This window comes from Chiloscyllium punctatum, chromosome 27 (assembly GCF_047496795.1).
Source record: "Chiloscyllium punctatum isolate Juve2018m chromosome 27, sChiPun1.3, whole genome shotgun sequence".
Lineage (NCBI taxonomy): Eukaryota > Metazoa > Chordata > Chondrichthyes > Orectolobiformes > Hemiscylliidae > Chiloscyllium > Chiloscyllium punctatum.
In genome coordinates, this window is record NC_092765.1 from 15,531,885 (window position 1) to 15,549,717 (window position 17,833).

Below are 17,833 nucleotides of genomic sequence, written 5' to 3' on the forward strand. Positions count from 1 at the left end.
GGGGGAGGGGGGGGGTCTGCACTTGCGCAGCGTACACCCCACCGGCCATGACGTCATTGAGACCTCCCCCCGCTAAAGATACTGCAGGAGAGACCAGAGTCTGACAACCCCCCCCCCCCCCCTTCAAACCGACCCCTACACAGGCGGAGATGGTGCAGGGGAGACTTAACAACGCTCTCAGCCCCACCCTCCTAAAGATACTACAGGACAGAGTCTGACACTTCTCTCTCCTCTCCACACCAACCACCCCACCCTTCTACAGATGCTGCAGAATAGATCAGAATCTCAGTGACCACCCCCCCCCCCCCCCCAAAGATGCTCCAGGAGAGACTGTTCTCACTCACTCCCCACCCACCTAGAGAGATAGTGCAAGAGGGACTAGACAAAATTATTCTCTTCTCTCTCCTCTTCTCTCTTTTTCCTCCCTCCCTCTCCCCTTCTTTCCCCCCCAAAGATGGTGTAGAAGACCAGACCAGACACTAAGCACCACCTCAGCCACTCCACAAACCCAAAAGATGCTACAGGAGGGACCAGACTCTGAACCCCACCACCCCCACAGATACTACAGGAAAGGAGGCCACTGTCACTAACCGTCCCCTGCTGCACCCTCCCATTCAACAGACTGATCAACCTCCCCACCACCCCCCCCCCCCCCCCAAAACAAGCGCACACACCCCCTAAATCCCCTTCACCTAAAAATGTTGCAGGAGAGGAGACTAGACGCTGAAACCTCACCCCACTCCATCCACACCCCTTGACCAACTCCCCCTCCACCTAAAGATACTGCACAAGATTCTCACCAGCTGACCAGGGCGCACTACCCAGTTACACTGACCAACTATTGCCCACTCCACTCACACCGAACAGACCGACTGACCTCCCCGCTCCACCCAGAGTTAGACTGACTGAATGACTACTGGAGTTAGACTACCCTTATTCTGATTCTGGGTAAGACTCCATTCCACCCAAGTCAGACTATACTCCCTTCCACTGCACTGGAGTCAGACTGACTAACACCCCCAACCTCACCCAGAGTCAGAGTGACCGAGTTCCCCCTAGCTCAGGCTACTCACCCTTAGATTAACTGACTAACCCCCATTATAGAGGCAGGCTCACTGAACTCCCCAACTCTCACTACCTGAGTTATATTAACTATTTCTTTCCTACACCTTAAGTGAGACTGACTGGCTGATTAGGATAAGTCAATCAGGCTTACTGATCAACAGCCACCTGAATAAGACTGACTTGTTTGTCATCATGCTGAGTTCTGCAAGCAACATTGTTAAATAGAGCAATGTATCTCCTTTCACTGAGCTGGTACATTTACAAGTATGCATGGAATGGAGAATCAAAGTTTTAGGTTTGATCCAATGCTTGCTGATAAAGTTGGAAAAGAATTGATCCCTTAGGGAGGGGAAACCAAGTAGGAACCTGGAAAAAGACCTTGGCTATTCACTAGCTATGACCCTCATGATTTTATAAGCCTCTAAAATCAACCCTCCAGCTCAGATGCTCCAGGGGGAAAAAAAAAAGCCCCAGCCTATTCAGCCTCTCCTTATAGCTCAAACCCTCCAAGCCTGGCAATATCCTTATAAATCTTTTATTCACCCTTTCAAATTTAACACCCTTCCCATAGCAGGGAGACTAGAATGGAACACAGTATTCCCAAAGTGACCTAACCAATGTCCTGTTCAGGTGCAACGTGACATCCCAACTTCTATATTCAATGCACTGACCAAAAAAAGCACACATACCAAACACTTCACTACCCTGCCAACCTGTGATTCCACCTTCAAAGGAACTACGAACCTGCACCCAATGTCTCCTTATTCGACAACATTTCCCAGGACTCTACCATAAAGTGTAAACATCCTAACTAATTTGCCTTACCAAAATACATTTACCTAAATTAAAGGCCACTTGCCATTCCTCATCCATCAGCACATCTGATCACGGTTCCATCATACTGAAATAACCTTCACTGTCCACTATACCACGAATTTGGGAGGAATATGGACCAGAAGCAGGTGGGACTAGTTTGGGATTATGTTCAGCATGGACTGGTTGGACTGAAGGGTCTGTTTCCAGACTGTATGATTCTATAATCAGACATCTTGCAAATTTGCTTCTCCATTTCACGCTGACTATTGGGAGACCTATAGCACAATGGCAGTAAGGCGATCATCCCTTTCTTATTTCAGTTCCATCCACGTAACTTCCTTGGACAGATTCCCAGGAAAAACCCTCCTGAAGTACAGTTGTAAATGTTATCCTAAATGAAAAACACCATCCTCTCCTCTCTTGTTCCACCCCTCCCCATCCTTCCTATAGCATCTATCCCCAGAAACATTAAGTTGCCAGTCCTGCCCTTCCACGAGCCACATTTGTCATCTAATATCCCAGTCCCATGTTTCTAACCAGGCTAAGCTCATCTGCCTTACCTGTTAGGCCTCTTGCAGCGAAATAAATGCAGTTGAATCTTACTTTGTTCTCTGCCTTGACCATTTACGTTCCTCCACCTCAACAGTACCATCCTCAGACTTCTTTCTTCACTCTTTGGGTCTCTTCCCACCATCGCCATGCTTACTAACTTAAAACCTCCAGAGTAGCACTAGCAAATCTCCCTGCCAGGATATTAGTCCACTTCCAATTCAGGTACAACTGTCCTCCTTAGACATACAGAATAAGAGTACTTTTAAATCAAGTTATTTGGACATGTTATGCATGCAGAAGGGATTAACAGATCATCAAGCGGCTGACAGTGAAGGAAGCAGCTAGAAGTAATTAAAGAATAGTTTATCCAGAACTCCAATGAGATCAACCATTACTATGTTTGGAAAAGTATGGTTGTCAACTTCACTTGAAATGGCACTTAGACAATAACCATACAGGCTGAAAGATCTGGGAGGAGGAAACTTATTTGAAATGTATCTCGAGCCTTGCCCCAACTCCACACCCCACCCATTCCCTCTTCCTCTACATTCTTGCTGATATTACCCCAAGACATGGGGGTGAGGTTTCACATACCCATTGTTAATACCTAGCTCCAGCATTCCTCCACTTCACTCAATCCCTCCGTACACTTGTCTTATATTTCCACTTTATTTATTTGCAGTCATGAATCAGCTGCAATTTCCTCCAGTTGAGCAGTTATATCTCTGCCATAAATTGTGCAATTCCCTCCCCAGGCACAGTATCAGATTAGGCCAGACTACTTACAACTCAACCATCCTATTTGGCCAAAACCTTCGCATCAAATCCAAACTTTGCATATTCAAACACTGCCTAGTTTCACCTTTGCATCATCTTTCACTATCTTTGCCCACAATCTGCTCTCAAAATACTTACTCTATGTAATCCCCTAACATGACAATTGCATTGGTGTCTGGGCAGTTTAAGTTCCTCCATCAAATTTGACTCATCCCACTCACTCCATGTAATATTAATAAACAAGAGGTACCAGATTTCAGAAAAGTTAATGCATCTGACCATATTCTGGCAGAACTATGGATTATTTGTGATGATTTGTTATGATTCAGCTGCTATTACCAAACAAGTCAGATCCCAATTTTTTTTTTTTTAATTTAATCGGATGGTCTTTCACTGAAGCACATGTAATGCTGCAGATTTGGTTTTAACAACAAATCAGAAGTTTATTGCTCAAAGTGATAAAAGAGAGTAACCCAAGCTATTAACATATAGAACAAGTTGAACAATTTCAAAACACAGTAAAGATAATCCCATTTGTCCCAACACCATCATTTACAGTACTGAGTTCCCTTCTCTATCATATCGGTACATTTGGTTTATGTTTCTTTCAATTTCCAATTGAGTTTGATAATCTTTTCCTTGATTATCACACAATTGAACTTAGATTCTCAACTTCAAATAATGCCTTCATGACTCTACCCTAACATTTCTGGTCTAGAATTTTCAAACAAACTCTTACACCAACTATTTCCCAACTATTCCAAATAAACCCCTTTCTCCAGAAGGTGTTCTTACATCAACTTCAAACAGAACTTGTATGATCTGAAATCAAGTTATTTATTCCATAAACTTTGTCCAGAGGTAAATAAAAACAATTCCTTGATTTTTCTAAACCAAAAATCAAGAAAATGCTCTTACAATGTTTACTGTCTGATTGTAAAATTCTCACATTGCAAACAAATTCATATTCTCAACCCAGACCTTCACTCATTCCAAGAAATGGCTCCAGAAGAACTGACAAGTTAATTGTTTGGTTCCCTCATACACAGCCTAAAATCCACATTCATTCAAATTCTAAACTCTAAATACCCTGAGGGTGTAGGTTTGCTCGCTGAGCTGTAGGTTTGATGATATCCAGACGGTTCATTACCTGGCTAGGTAACAGTGGTGACCTCCAAGCGAAGCTGTTGTCTCCTGCTTTCTATGTTTGGCCAGGATGGGGTTCCTGGGGTTTGTGGTGATGTCATTTCCTGTTAGTTTTTTGAGGGGTTGATAGATGATATCTAGATCGGTGTGCTTGTTTATGGCGTTGTGGTTGGAGTGCCAGGCCTCTAGGAATTCTCTGGCATGTCTTTGCTTAGCCTGTCCCAGGATAGATGTGTTGTCCCAGTCGAATTGGTGGTTTCTTTCATCCGTATGTAGGGCTACGAGGAAGAGAGAGGGTTATGTCATTTTGTGGCTAGCTGGTGTTCATGAATCCTGGTGGCTAACTTTCTTCCTGTTTGTCCTACGTAGTGTTTGTGGCAGTCCTTGCATGGAATTTTGTAGATAACATTGGTTTTGTCCATGGGTTGTACTGGGTCTTAAGTTTGTTAGTTTTTGTTTGAGTGTGTTGGTGGGTTTGTGCGCTACTAGGATTCAGAGGGGTCTTAGTAGCCTGGCTGTCATTTCTGAAACTTCTTTGATGTATGGTAAGGTGGTTAGGGTTTCTGGCTGTGTTTGTTCTGCTTGTCGTGGTTTGTTCTTGAGGAATCTGCGGACTGTATTATTTGAGTATCCGTTCTTCTTGAATACGTTGTAAAGGTGGTTCTCCTCCGTTTTCCAAAGTTCGTCTGTGCTGCAGTGTGATGTGGCTCGTTGGAATAGTGCTCTGATACAGCTTCATCCCAACACACAAACAAAGCTGTATCAGAGCACTATTCCAACGAGCCACATCACACTGCAGCACAGACGAACTTTGGAAAACGGAGGAGAACCACCTTTACAACGTATTCAAGAAGAACGGATACTCAAATAACACAGTCCGCAGATTCCTCAAGAACAAACCACGACAAGCAGACCAAACAGCCAGAAACCCTAACCACCTTACCATACATAGTAGTTTCAGAAATGACAGCCAGACTACTAAGACTCCTTGGAATCCTAGTAGCACACAAACCCACCAACACAAACAAAAACTAACAAACATAAAAGACCCAGTACAACCCATGGTCAAAAAACGTCATCTACAAAATTCCATGCAAGGACTGCCACAAACACTACGTAGGAACAAACAGGAAGAAAGTTAGCCACCAGGATACACGAACACCAGCTAGCCACAAAAAGACACTACCCTCTCTCCCTCGTAGCCCTACACATGGATTGAAAAAAACCAATTCGACTGGGACAACACATCTATCCTGGGACAGGCTAAGCAGAGACATGCCAGTGAATTCCTAGAGGCCTGGCACTCCAACCACAATGCCATAAACAGATCTAGATATCATCTATCAACCCCTCAGAAAACTAACAGGAAATGACACCACCACAAATCCCTGGAACCCCATCCAGGACAAAACATAAAAAGAAAGCAGGAGACAACAGCTTCGCTTCACTTGGAGGTCGCCACCGATTATGTTACCTAGCCAGGTAATGAACCATCTGGATATCAAACCTACAGCTCAGTAAGCAAACCTACACCCTAAACCTCAACCTGAGCTACAAACCTTTACAAATCTATAAATACCTATATATGGAATATATAATCACAAACCTTACATGGTCTCGGTCTGGAACTTTTGCATTCCTTGCCAATCTGTTTCAGCCCAACACTGGCATCTCTACGAGAGAATGTGGAAAAGTAACTTGGTTTGTCATGTCCACAAATAAAACAAGTTATATTCATCTAGCCCCTGCCTACTCTCCATCAAAAACTAGATCAAGCAAAGTTACTTAGCAATAACTTGCTCACTGATGCTCAGTTTGGGTTCTGCCAGGGTCACTCAGCTCTTGACCCAATTAGAACCTTAGTTCAAATAGGGAGGGAAAGATTTGTACTCCATGCATTTGATTTGGTATCAAGGAGCCTAAGCAAATGTAATATCAACAGGGAATGGGGAAAAAAATTCTGCTTCAAATTATAGTTATTCAAAAGGAAGATGGGTGGGGGTTGATGAAAGTCAGTAATTCCAGCTCCAGACCATCATAACAGGCTGTCCACAGAGTAATGTTCTAGGCCAGACTACCTTCAGAAGCTTCTTTAATTCCTTCTATATTAAGGACGGAAGTGGAGGTGTTTGCTGATGAGCAAATACTCTGATACTGTAGTAGTCCATACCAAATGCATAAGGACCTGTACAACATTCAAGCTAGTGCCAAGCAATGATAATCTCCAAAAAAAAAAAAAAATTTAATCATACCCTCAACATTCAATGGTATCACCACTAAGTTTCCAGGTCCCAACCCATGCACCCCAAATCAACATCTGTGTTTTACCATTGACCAGAAAGTTAGTCATATAAATGTTATGGCTAAAAGTCAGAGGGCAGGAATCTTGCACCAAGTAATTCACCACCTGTCTCTCCAAACTTTGTCCCCAAATGCAAGTCACAAATTAGAGTGTAGTTGAACGCTCCACACTCATCTACAAGTGTAGCTTCAACTTTAGATTGTTTCAGTTAAGGTCAAAGCAACCCACTTAATTGGTGCCACATCCACAAATTTTCACTCCCTCCATTAGTGATGCTCAAGAGCATCAGAGTGTACCATCTATTTAGGTTCACTGCTTAAATTCTAAGGTTCTGTTGACAGCATATTCCCAACCCACAACTAATCAACAAGGACGTGGGAACACCACCTGCATGTTACACTCACCATTCTGACTTGAAACTATATTGCTATTCCTTAAATTTTTCCCAGTGGACCATTCAGCCCATCAAGTTGCTACACTATTCAATTAGATCATGGCTGATCAGATAATCCTCAACTCCACTTTCCTGCCTTTTCCCCATAATCCATGTTTCTCTTACTGATTAAAACAAACAAACAAAGTCTCTCATACTTGAATATACTTAATGGCCCAGTCTCAACAGCTCTGTGGTAAAAACAAAGCAGATTCACAACTCAATAAATTTTCCTTATGTGTTTGTTCCCTCTACCCCATCCACTTTATTCTGAGATTATCCTCTCTGGTGCTAGTCTCTCCCACTATTTGGGAGAGAAGGGAAAAGATATAAAAGACCTAAGGGGCAACATTTTCACAGATGGTGGTTTGTGTGGAATGAGCTGCCAGAAGTAGTGGTGGAGGCTGGTACAATTGCAACATTTAAAAGGCATCAGGCTGGGTCTATGAATGGAAGGGTTTGGAGGGACATGGGCCAGGTGTTGGCAGGTGGGACTAGATTGGGTTGGGATATCTGGTCGGCATGGACAGATTGGACCAAAGGGTCTGTTTCCATGCTGTACATCTCGATGACTAAGGAAAGAGAACACATTATGAATGGTAGGACTCAAGTACCAAGGATCAGATGGGCCTTCGTGTGTATATCCACCAGTTCCTTAAGGTCGATAGTGGTTAAGCACATTGGATATTTGCTTCTACTAACAGAGGTAAAGAGTAAGAGCATGAGGTTATTATTGGAACTATGAAATGTTGGGTGGGCCATAGCTACCTAGTATTGTGCACAGCTCTGGAACTCACTGTAGGAGGGGCAGTATAAATGAGATTTACCAGATGTTGCCTGGGCTGGAGAGTTTTCAGTTACGAAGCAACTTTGGGTTGATTGGGGTTGCTTTCCTTGGAGCAGAGAAGACTGATGGAGGACATGATCAAGATCACAAAATTGAGGGTCATAAATAGGGTAAACAGCAAGGAACTTGTCCCCTTGATGGATCTATAACCAGGGGCTAGATTTAAGGTTAGAGGCAGGAAGTTTAGAGGGGCTGTGAAGAAACACTTTTTAATCTAGAGGGTGAAGGAAGTCTGGAATTCAATGCCTGAAAGCACACTAGAGGCAGACACCCTCATAACAATTAAATAGTATTTAGATGTGGACTTGCAATGTCAAGACATTGAACAATATGGACCAGGTGTTGGAAAAACAGGATTAGAACAGTTGTTTGTTTTTGAACAACACAAACTTGATGGGCTGAAGAGCCTTTTTCTGTACTATAAGACTATGATGAGGGAAACAACCTTTCTGCATCTAACCCGTTAAGCCCCTAAGAATCTTCCATGTTTCAATAAAGTTGCCTCTCATTCTTCTGTATGCCAACAAGTACAGGCCAATCTACTAATTCTCTCAGGCAGTGCCTTCATATCTGGTATCAGCCTATTTAACCTTCGCTGGGCTGCATCATATGCACATACATCATCCTTTAGGTAAGGGGCCCAAAACAGTTCAGTATTCTAGATGTGGTCTACCAGGTGCAGTTTTAGCAAAACCTTCCTACTTTTATACTTAGAAATAAAGGCCAACATTCTATTTGTCTTCTCTACTATCTGAACTTGGATGCTAGTATTGAGATTCATAGATGAGAACTTCAAATCTTTCTCCAGTTTTTTTTCCCCTCCATTTAAATATCCAGCTTCTCTACTCTTCGTTGCAAAGTGCATAATTTTTCTCCAAATTATATTCCATTGGCCAAGTTTTTGCCCATCGGCTTAATTTATCATATCTCTCTGCAGTCTTTGTGCTATCCTCACAACCTGCCTTCCCATTATTTTTGTATCTACAAACTTAGATATAGTATGTTCACTTGCCTCATCTAATTTATTTATATACATAAAAGTGGTCCCAGCATTGATCAGTGCAACTCTAGTTACAGGTTGCCAACCTGAAAATTTCCCCTTATCTCAACTGTCCACTAGTGAGCCAATCCTCTATCCATGCTAATATACTAGCTCAAATACCATGGGCTCTTATTATGCAGTCTAGTGTGGCTCCTATCAAATCTTCTGAAAATCCCAACATTACATTCCCTTCATCTGTGCTGTTTGTTGGCTCAAACCAGCGTCTGGTAAATTTGTCTGGCACAATTCTCCCCTTTATGAAAACATACTGAGTTTAGAAATATATATGATCAAGAACAATTAAAATATTTTAATATACTAACATTTCCCCAATAAGTTACAATTGCTGGCCTATAGTTACTGGGTTTTTTTTAAGGGAACAAGACAAAGTAGACATTGGAAAACTGCCAATCTTCTGGGACTTTCAGAATCCAAAGATTTCTGGACGATTACTCCTAATGCATCATTATCTCTGTAGCTACTTCCTTTAATATCCTATGATGCACCCTATTAGGAACTGGAGTCATCTTGGTCTTCCGTCCCATTAACTCTCTAGCACTTTTTTCCCTAGTTATGACTATATATTGAATTCTGCACTTCCTTTTGCCTTTTGAATATTTAGTAATTTTGGAATGCTGTGTGTCTTCCACAGTGAAGACACAAATGACCTATTCAAGTCTTCCGCCATTTCAGAGTTCCCTATTTTGTCAGCCTAATTTTCTAATGTAACCCCTTAATATAGAAAGTCATGCCTTAGAAACAGCCCTTAGTGTTGGCAATGTAATTGCCAACACACATTTTAAAAGATTGCACTTTAGAAACTGTGTCCCTAATTTGTCAGTGTTGGTGAATTCAGTTAACAAAACACATTATACTAGAACAACCTGTATTCACTTTGGCTTCTCTCCATTTTTATATATTTAAATAGACTCTTGTGCCCATCTTGATATTACTTGCTATAAACACCCTTAGTTTATTTTCCCTTCTTGATGGCCTTTTGTTCTCTCAAAACATTGCCAGCCCTCTGGCCTACCACTGACCTTTGTCACATTAAATGAATATATATGCATGCTATCTTTAACTTCCCTGGTTCCTTCCAGGAATCCTCTCTCATTGGAATAGGTCTTTGCTGTGAGCCATGACCTATTTAAAGTTTGCCATCATTCCTCATCCATTTCTGATGCTATTTCTTTTCCCAAGCCACTCCAGCCACCTCTGCCCTCATTCCTGAGCACTTACCCAACCCAAGTTCCTCCCTCCTGATCTGAATGTTTAATTGTACCATGTTATGGTCCCTCTATCCATGCTAAAAACGACCTCAAATACCATGCGCTCTTATTACAGTCTAATGTGCGGCACTTATCAGAAATCTTCTCAAAATCCCAACGTTGAATAGATGAAGGGAATGCAGTTAACAAAATATTATCGCAGAACAACTTGTATTCACTTTGGCTTCTCTCCATTTTTATACAAAGACATTCTTGCTGCCCATCCTGATATTACTTGCTATAACACCCTCAAAGGGAATCTTTTACCCTGACATCATTTATTAAAGCTGGTTTATTACACATGGTCTGAAAGAACCTGATCCCTGGTTGGATCCACTACATTGTTCTAAGAAACTGTCCCTACATATACACTTATGAATTCTACCTCATGGTTTCCTCTGCCAACCTGAATCCTAATTAACGTTGTACATTTGCTCGCTGAGCTGGTAGATTTCTTAGACATTTTGTCACAAATCTAGGTAATATCAGTGAGCCTCCAATGAAGCAGTGTTCTGTCCCGCTTGCTATTTTGGTGTCATATCACCCACCAGAACACAGCAAGACATGTCCCTGAGTATTTCATTTCCAGCTTTGATCATTTTATAGCCATTAGAGACAGTACAAGACCATACTCATTAATCTGTATTTATGCAGTGAATTCATCATTCTGTTCCATAAACTACACACAGTAAAAGCCATTAATTTTGCCTTTTAACTTTCTTCCTATTTGAAAAGATTTACTGCTGTATTTTTAAGTTTGTAAACACTGTCCCCACTCGGTATCATTATCCAAATAGCTGACCTGAAATGCTAAGTCCTTTTGCTTCATAAGCTTCCCCTTCTCCCAACCATCTCCACACACACCCCTGAGGTTCTGGTTTTTAATTAGGTCCTAGACTGTTCAAATCTTTCAGCAAATCTTCCTTTGTTTTTAGAAACAACATGCACTAATGAATCTCTATCCCTCCAAGTTCTTCAGCCCCAAGAGGTCTTTAATCTTGGCACCAGACGACCAGAGACTTCATGACTCCCACTCACGGCTACACAGAACAGTATCCATCTCCCTAACTATTCTGCCCCCTACTTCAACTGCGTTCCTACCTCGGTCCCCTACTTTAATGGCTCCCTATATATCAAAATGCCAAGGTCAGTTTGCTCATCCTCCCTGCAATAGAAACAATATTTGTTAGGGAACTAAAACCCAAAAAAACTGATGCTAGAAAGCAAACAGAAATTGCTGGGAGAACTCAGAAAGACTGGCAGCGTCTGTGGAGTGAAATCAATTAACCCAAAACATTCTGAAGGTCACTGGACCTGAAGTCTGAGCTTATTTCTCTCCATAAATCTGTTAGGGAGTTTGCTTCAAGGTTCTAACTAGTCAGGCAGATTAAGAAAAAAAGTCAATGTAATATTTAAATTTTTTTAAGCGAAGTCCCATATTAATGTTTATCACAATTAGACTTTATGGGATGGGGATATTAGACTGAGGATTGTTTATTAGACACAAAAGAGGGTTAAACTAATTATTCAAGTTGGCAGGAACCAGTGCTTGGACTTCAGCTATTTACAGTCCATCTCAATAGCTTTGTTGATGAACCTGAACATAACTATCCCAGTTTGCTGACGATACATCTTATTCTCACACAAGTAGGACACAGACTGCAAAGAGATTAGACGGGTTGAGTGCGTGTGCATGAGCATGTTAAATGGAACATTACTTTGGCAAGTGTGAAATTTTCCACCAGTATAAAATGAATTTCATATGGTGAGACTGAGAAACATTGGTATTTAGAGGGATCTGGGTGTGCTTGTACCCAAAACTTGAGAATTAATAAAGGTACAGCAAATACAGAAAAACTTCACTTATCTGAATGTGATGGGCAGGCACTGTTTCGTTCAGATAATCGTTATTTGGTTAAGCGATTAAATGCCTTTCCTCTGGGGCTTGGAGTTTTTTTTGTTCAGTCCTCTCCCCGCTCAAGAAACAAGGCAGTAACACACTGCGCGCAAGCCCCTGCTCCTCCTCTCTTCTTTCCCCCCCTCCACCCAAATGGGCCTATATACCCTGAGGAGTTGAAGTTTTAGGGACCAGGCTCAGAATGAGGTGAAACATTGAGTGAGTTGAGGAATTATTTTCACTGATAGGCTTGTGAATATCTAAAATGTTTCAATATTGGAGAGCCAAGGATGCTAAATTATTGGATATATTCAAGAGATTTTTTTGGGGGTATTAAAAGGTCATTAAAGTTTGGGACAGTGCAGGAAGCTAGTCTTCAATTCCAGCTAGAATCCCATTGAAAGGTTCAGAATTGAACTGACATTTTAACCTTTCATAATCCTACAAATTGCTAAGACCACTTCATTTCTCGACACAAATCATGGGTCTAGGCAACATCCGAGCCAAAGTCCTATTTAATTTTTGTACCTCCCCAGCTTTAAAGACCTGCCTTAAGACTTCTTCATTCATCTACTGGAGCCATTTTTCATCTGTGCTTTTGGGAACAGTTTAAGTGTTTTTGATATTAAACTATTTACCAGATGATAGCATCAACTCCATAATCACAACTGAACTCAATATTACAAGACAGAGAGAATGCAAGCACCAATTTCATGCAGCACAAATCACAGTATTTAAGCCATATACAATTCTGGTTAAAATCAAAGATAATAGATGGGCACACAGTCATTGGGCTCACCAAATAAGGTTTCAAGATAGTTATGTTTCAAACAGTCCCCTTTAATTCAAATAGGCCATGACATTCTACCTGTATGGCCTGGCAATAGACTTGCATAATCTACTGAAACTGTACTGAAGTGCCAGCTTCCAACACAAGTTTCAGCTGGCCTTGTAATGTTCTGCTTGACTAATCTCAGACAAGCAGAATCTTGTCTGCAGAACCAGGGCACTGAAGACAAACATACCACTCCGAAGAGACAGGAAAGCAGTTCTGAAAGGTCACTGGACTCAATGTTAATTCTGTTTTCTCTTCAGATGCTGCCCCACCTGATTTTCTTCCATTTATTTTTGTTACAGGAAAGCTGCCATAGGAGCAGAATGCAGAATGAATTTCCTGTTTGAAGAGATTCAAAGACAAAGTTGTCACCAGAAGATACTTTGCTTCTGGAAGTCCATTTTCATTTGCACAGGTTTAAGTACTTTTGTTTAAAAAAAACACAGCTCTAGAAGACTCGTCCCATTATAGCAATGTTGAAACTCTGGGAGAGATTGGTTACTGATATTTTAGCTGACAGCACAGCATATGTGGAATCATTGGGCATGTTAAAAAAATACCTATTCTGTAGTACCACACCTCCAGAAATTCAGCTTAAAATTCAAGCTCTATGATTAATTCATACAAAATATCTGTTTTGAATTTTATGCCCAGTCAAAATCCTCAGTTAGGGATAATAAATTAAAACCTTCAATGAGGATAAAGAAATACTATATACCACTTTTACCCAAGGTAGAAATTAGTTTTCTTTTCCTCCATAGAAATGCTAATGCTTCCCATTGGTAAAATTAAATCCAATGTACAAGATTGTGGAGAACAGAGGAAAAGGATAGGAAGCATTACAACATAACTACAATTAGGTTGCTGATAAAGTTAGTTTATGGAAGGTAGTTACCAAACCCTGAACAGTTGTGTTATGGACATCCAGGAATTAAGGTTAATAAGGGAAGAGAGTTTCCTGCCTAATTCCATTAGGAGAGGTTTACTTTACAAAGTAGCCTTTTCATTGGTGTAACAGTGGCCAAAACTACAGACAAAAACCCAATCCTTTTGGAAGTACTCAGGGAAAATGTTCCCACTTTTCCTAAATTAAAAATATTAGCCAATGTCCATTGGGAGAAATTTAAGTAGCAGATTTTCAAAGGTAATCAAAAGGTGGTTAAACAGCTCAATTGTTAATCACCAGTTTCATCCTTCCTTATAAATGAGCCTCAAATTTACATGGTAGTCATTTGGCTATTGAGGCCATACATTCAGCCTTGCTTTGTTTTTTTTTTGCCAAGTAACTAAAAATCTTGGAACTCACTTCACAAAAACAGCAAATGAAGTGTGAAATCACTTAGTCCCCAGTAAATTGCCAAGCTAAAAAAAATGTAAGAGTCTGATTCCGGTCAAGAAAAAGCTTCATTCAAGTAGTTAGTCACTGGTTAAAGAAATATTTCACTGTTAAAGGCTGTGAAGTGTATGGAATGTACCAAGGACATGAAAGTCTTATTACTGAAAGACTAAGAATCCCTTACCGCCAGAAAGCTCAATTTGTAAGAATTATATGCTGTAGAATTCCTTGGTACAAGTGTACTCCTTGCAAAATGATAATGGAAGCCAAAAAAACAAACTGTTTACAAAACGCAACATCTGTATTTAAGAAACAAAACATTGCAACATCTATGGACAATAAAGCTCTCAAATGCAAGAACTCCTATTATTGAAAACAGCTTTTATAATGCAAATCATTATTGGCAATACATGTTACAACTGTACTGGATACGAAATTTGATTTTAAAGACTGTGGCTTAAGATTTCAGGAAGCTAGTAAACTAAGAACTCAATGTAAACTATAAACATATGTTTGAGAAGCATGATCACAACTTTTTCACAATTTAATCTCTATTTTAAATTACCACCCAAAAATATAGCTACATGGATGTGTTACATCTCAAATGTAGCATTAGATGCTTTAGTAAGAACAGCTAATTTCATCAACTGAAGCATTAAGGCATGTTTCTATAGGATATAAAGTGCATGTTTGCAGAGTTACATTTTGTAACATCTACTTAAAAACAAGAAAAAAAACACTGAAGGAGACAAATTAAACAGGCAAAAACAAGTCTGCAAACATTTGGCAATGAGAAAATTTTGCAAAACCTTTTAAAAATTGAAAACTAAGTTGAGGGGAAATACAATCCCTAAAAATTATTAAAACTGACCAAATGTCAATACAGAACAGTACAGAAATTGTAGTAACTCAATAGATACTAAATTTCTATTTTTCTAAGATAGGTAGAGGTCATGGGATAAAACTCAGTCAAATTTCTAACGTCAAACAATTTCCATTCATGCTCATGAAATTCTAGGGATTTCAAGAGGTAAAAACTTGTGCAGCTGGAGCTAAAGACAATTGGCACAAATCACAAGAACCAGTGGCCACAAATTGTTGAAATTCCAACTGATGTTCAACTTAATTTCAAGAGCATACTCTGTGCACCAACCTACAATACAAAGGCAAGGCTCTCCATCTCATTTCAGTTGGGGTTCCATTGTCCAACTTTACATACTGGAAATAGACATATACATAACTGATCCACAGCCAATCAAGCATCTTCCTGAACCCAGTGTAAACATTTAAAACTATTCCCAAGCAGAAGTTGGGATTTCTTGACTCATTACCTTCCGGCGCAACTTATATCTGAATTTTTCCATCAGCATCCAATAGTTGAAGCTTTTTAGTACAAAGTTTGGGAGAAGATTTGTAGTTCGGGTGCTCGTTGTTGTGATTCTGTTCGCCAAGCTGGGAATTTGTGTTGCAAACGTTGTGTCTCCTGTCTAGGTGACATCCTCAGTGCTTGGGAGCCTCCTGTGAAGCGCTTCTGTGATGTTGCCTCCGTCATTCATAGTGGCTTGTCTCTGCCGCTTCCGGTTGTCAGTTCCAGCTGTCCGCTGCAGTGGCCGGTATATTGGGTCCAGGTTGGTGTTTGTTGATTGAATCTGCGGATGAATGCCATGCCTCTAGGAATTCCCTGGCTGTTCTATTTGGCTTGCCCTATAGTAGTGTTGTCCCAGTCAAATTCATGTTGCTTGTTATCTGTGTGTGTGGCTACTAAGGATAGCTGGTCGTGTCGTTTCGTGGCTAGTTGGTGTTCATGGATGCGGATCGTTAGCTGTCTTCCTGTTTGTCCTATGTAGTGTTTTGTGCAGTCCTTGCATGGGATTTTGTACACTACATTGGTTTTGCTCATGCTGGGTATCGGGTCCTTCGTTCTGGTGAGTTGTCTGAGAGTGGCTGTTGGTTTGTGTGCTGCTATGAGTCCTAATGGTAGCAGTAGTCCGGCTGTCAGTTTGGAAATGCTCCTGATGTATGGTAGTGTGGCTCGTCCTTTGGGTTGTGGCATGTCCTCGTTCCGTTGTCTTTCCCTTAGGTGTCTGTTGATGAAATTGCGCGGGTATCCATTTTTGGTGAATACATTGTATTGGCGGTGTTCCTCTTCCTCTTTTTGCAGTTCAGGTGTGCTGCAGTGTGTTGTGGCCCTTTTGAACAGTGTCTTGATGCAACTTTTGTGTGTGTTGGGGTGGTTGCTTTCGTAGTTCAGGACTTGGTCTGTGTGGCTTTCCTGTATACCTTTGTGGTGAATTCTCCGTTCAGTGTTCTCTGTACCATCACGTCTAGGAATGGGAGTTGGTTGTCCTTTTCTTCCTCTCTAGTGAATCGGATTCCTGTGAGTGTGGCGTTGATGATCCGGTGTGTGTTCTCTATTTCTGTGTTTTTAATGATTACAAAAGGTGTCATCCACCTATCTGACCCAGAGTTTGGGTTGAATTTGCGGTAAGACTGTTTGTTCTCACCTTTGCATTACTGCTTCTGCTGAGTCCAGAGATGAGTGAGCCCATGGGTGTTCCATTGGATTTGTTGGTATATCTGGTTGTTGAATGTGAAGTGTGTTGTGAGGCATAGGTCCAGTAGTTTAAGTATGCCGTCTTTGTTGATAGGTTCAACGTCTTGTTGTCTATCAACAAAGACGGCATACTTAAACTACTGGACCTATGCCTCACAACACACTTGGACTCAGCAGAAGCAGTAATGCAAAAGGTGAGAACAAACAGTCTTACCGCAAATTCAACCCAAACTCTGGGTCAGATAGGTGGATGACACCTTTGTGTAATCATTAAAAATACAGAAATAGAGAACACACACCGGATCATCAACGCCACACTCACAGGAATCAGATTCACTAGAGAGGAAGAAAAAGGACAACCAACTCCCATTCCTAGACGTGATGGTACAGAGAACACTGAACAGAGAATTCACCACAAAGGTATACAGGAAAGCCACACACACAGACCAAGTCCTGAACTACGAAAGCAACCACCCCAACACACACACAAGAAATTGCATCAAGACACTGTTCAAAAGGGCCACAACACACTGCAGCACACCAGAACTGCAAAGAGGAAGAAGAACACCGCCAATACAATGTATTCACCAAAAACGGATACCCACGCAATTTCATCAACAGACGCCTAAGGGAAAGACAACGGAACGAGGACATGCCGCAACCCAAAGGACTAGCCACACTACCATACATCAGGAGCATTTCCGAACTGACAGCCAAACTACTGCGACCACTAGGACTCATAACAGCACGCAAACCAACAGCCACTCTCAGACAACAACTCACCAGAACAAAGGACCAGATACTCAGCATGAGCAAAACCAATGTAGTGTACAAAATCCCATGCAAGGACTGCACAAAACATTACATAGGACAAACAGGAAGACAGCTAACGATCCATATCCATTAACACCAACTAGCCACAAAACGACACGACCAGCTATCCTTAGTAGCCACATACACAGA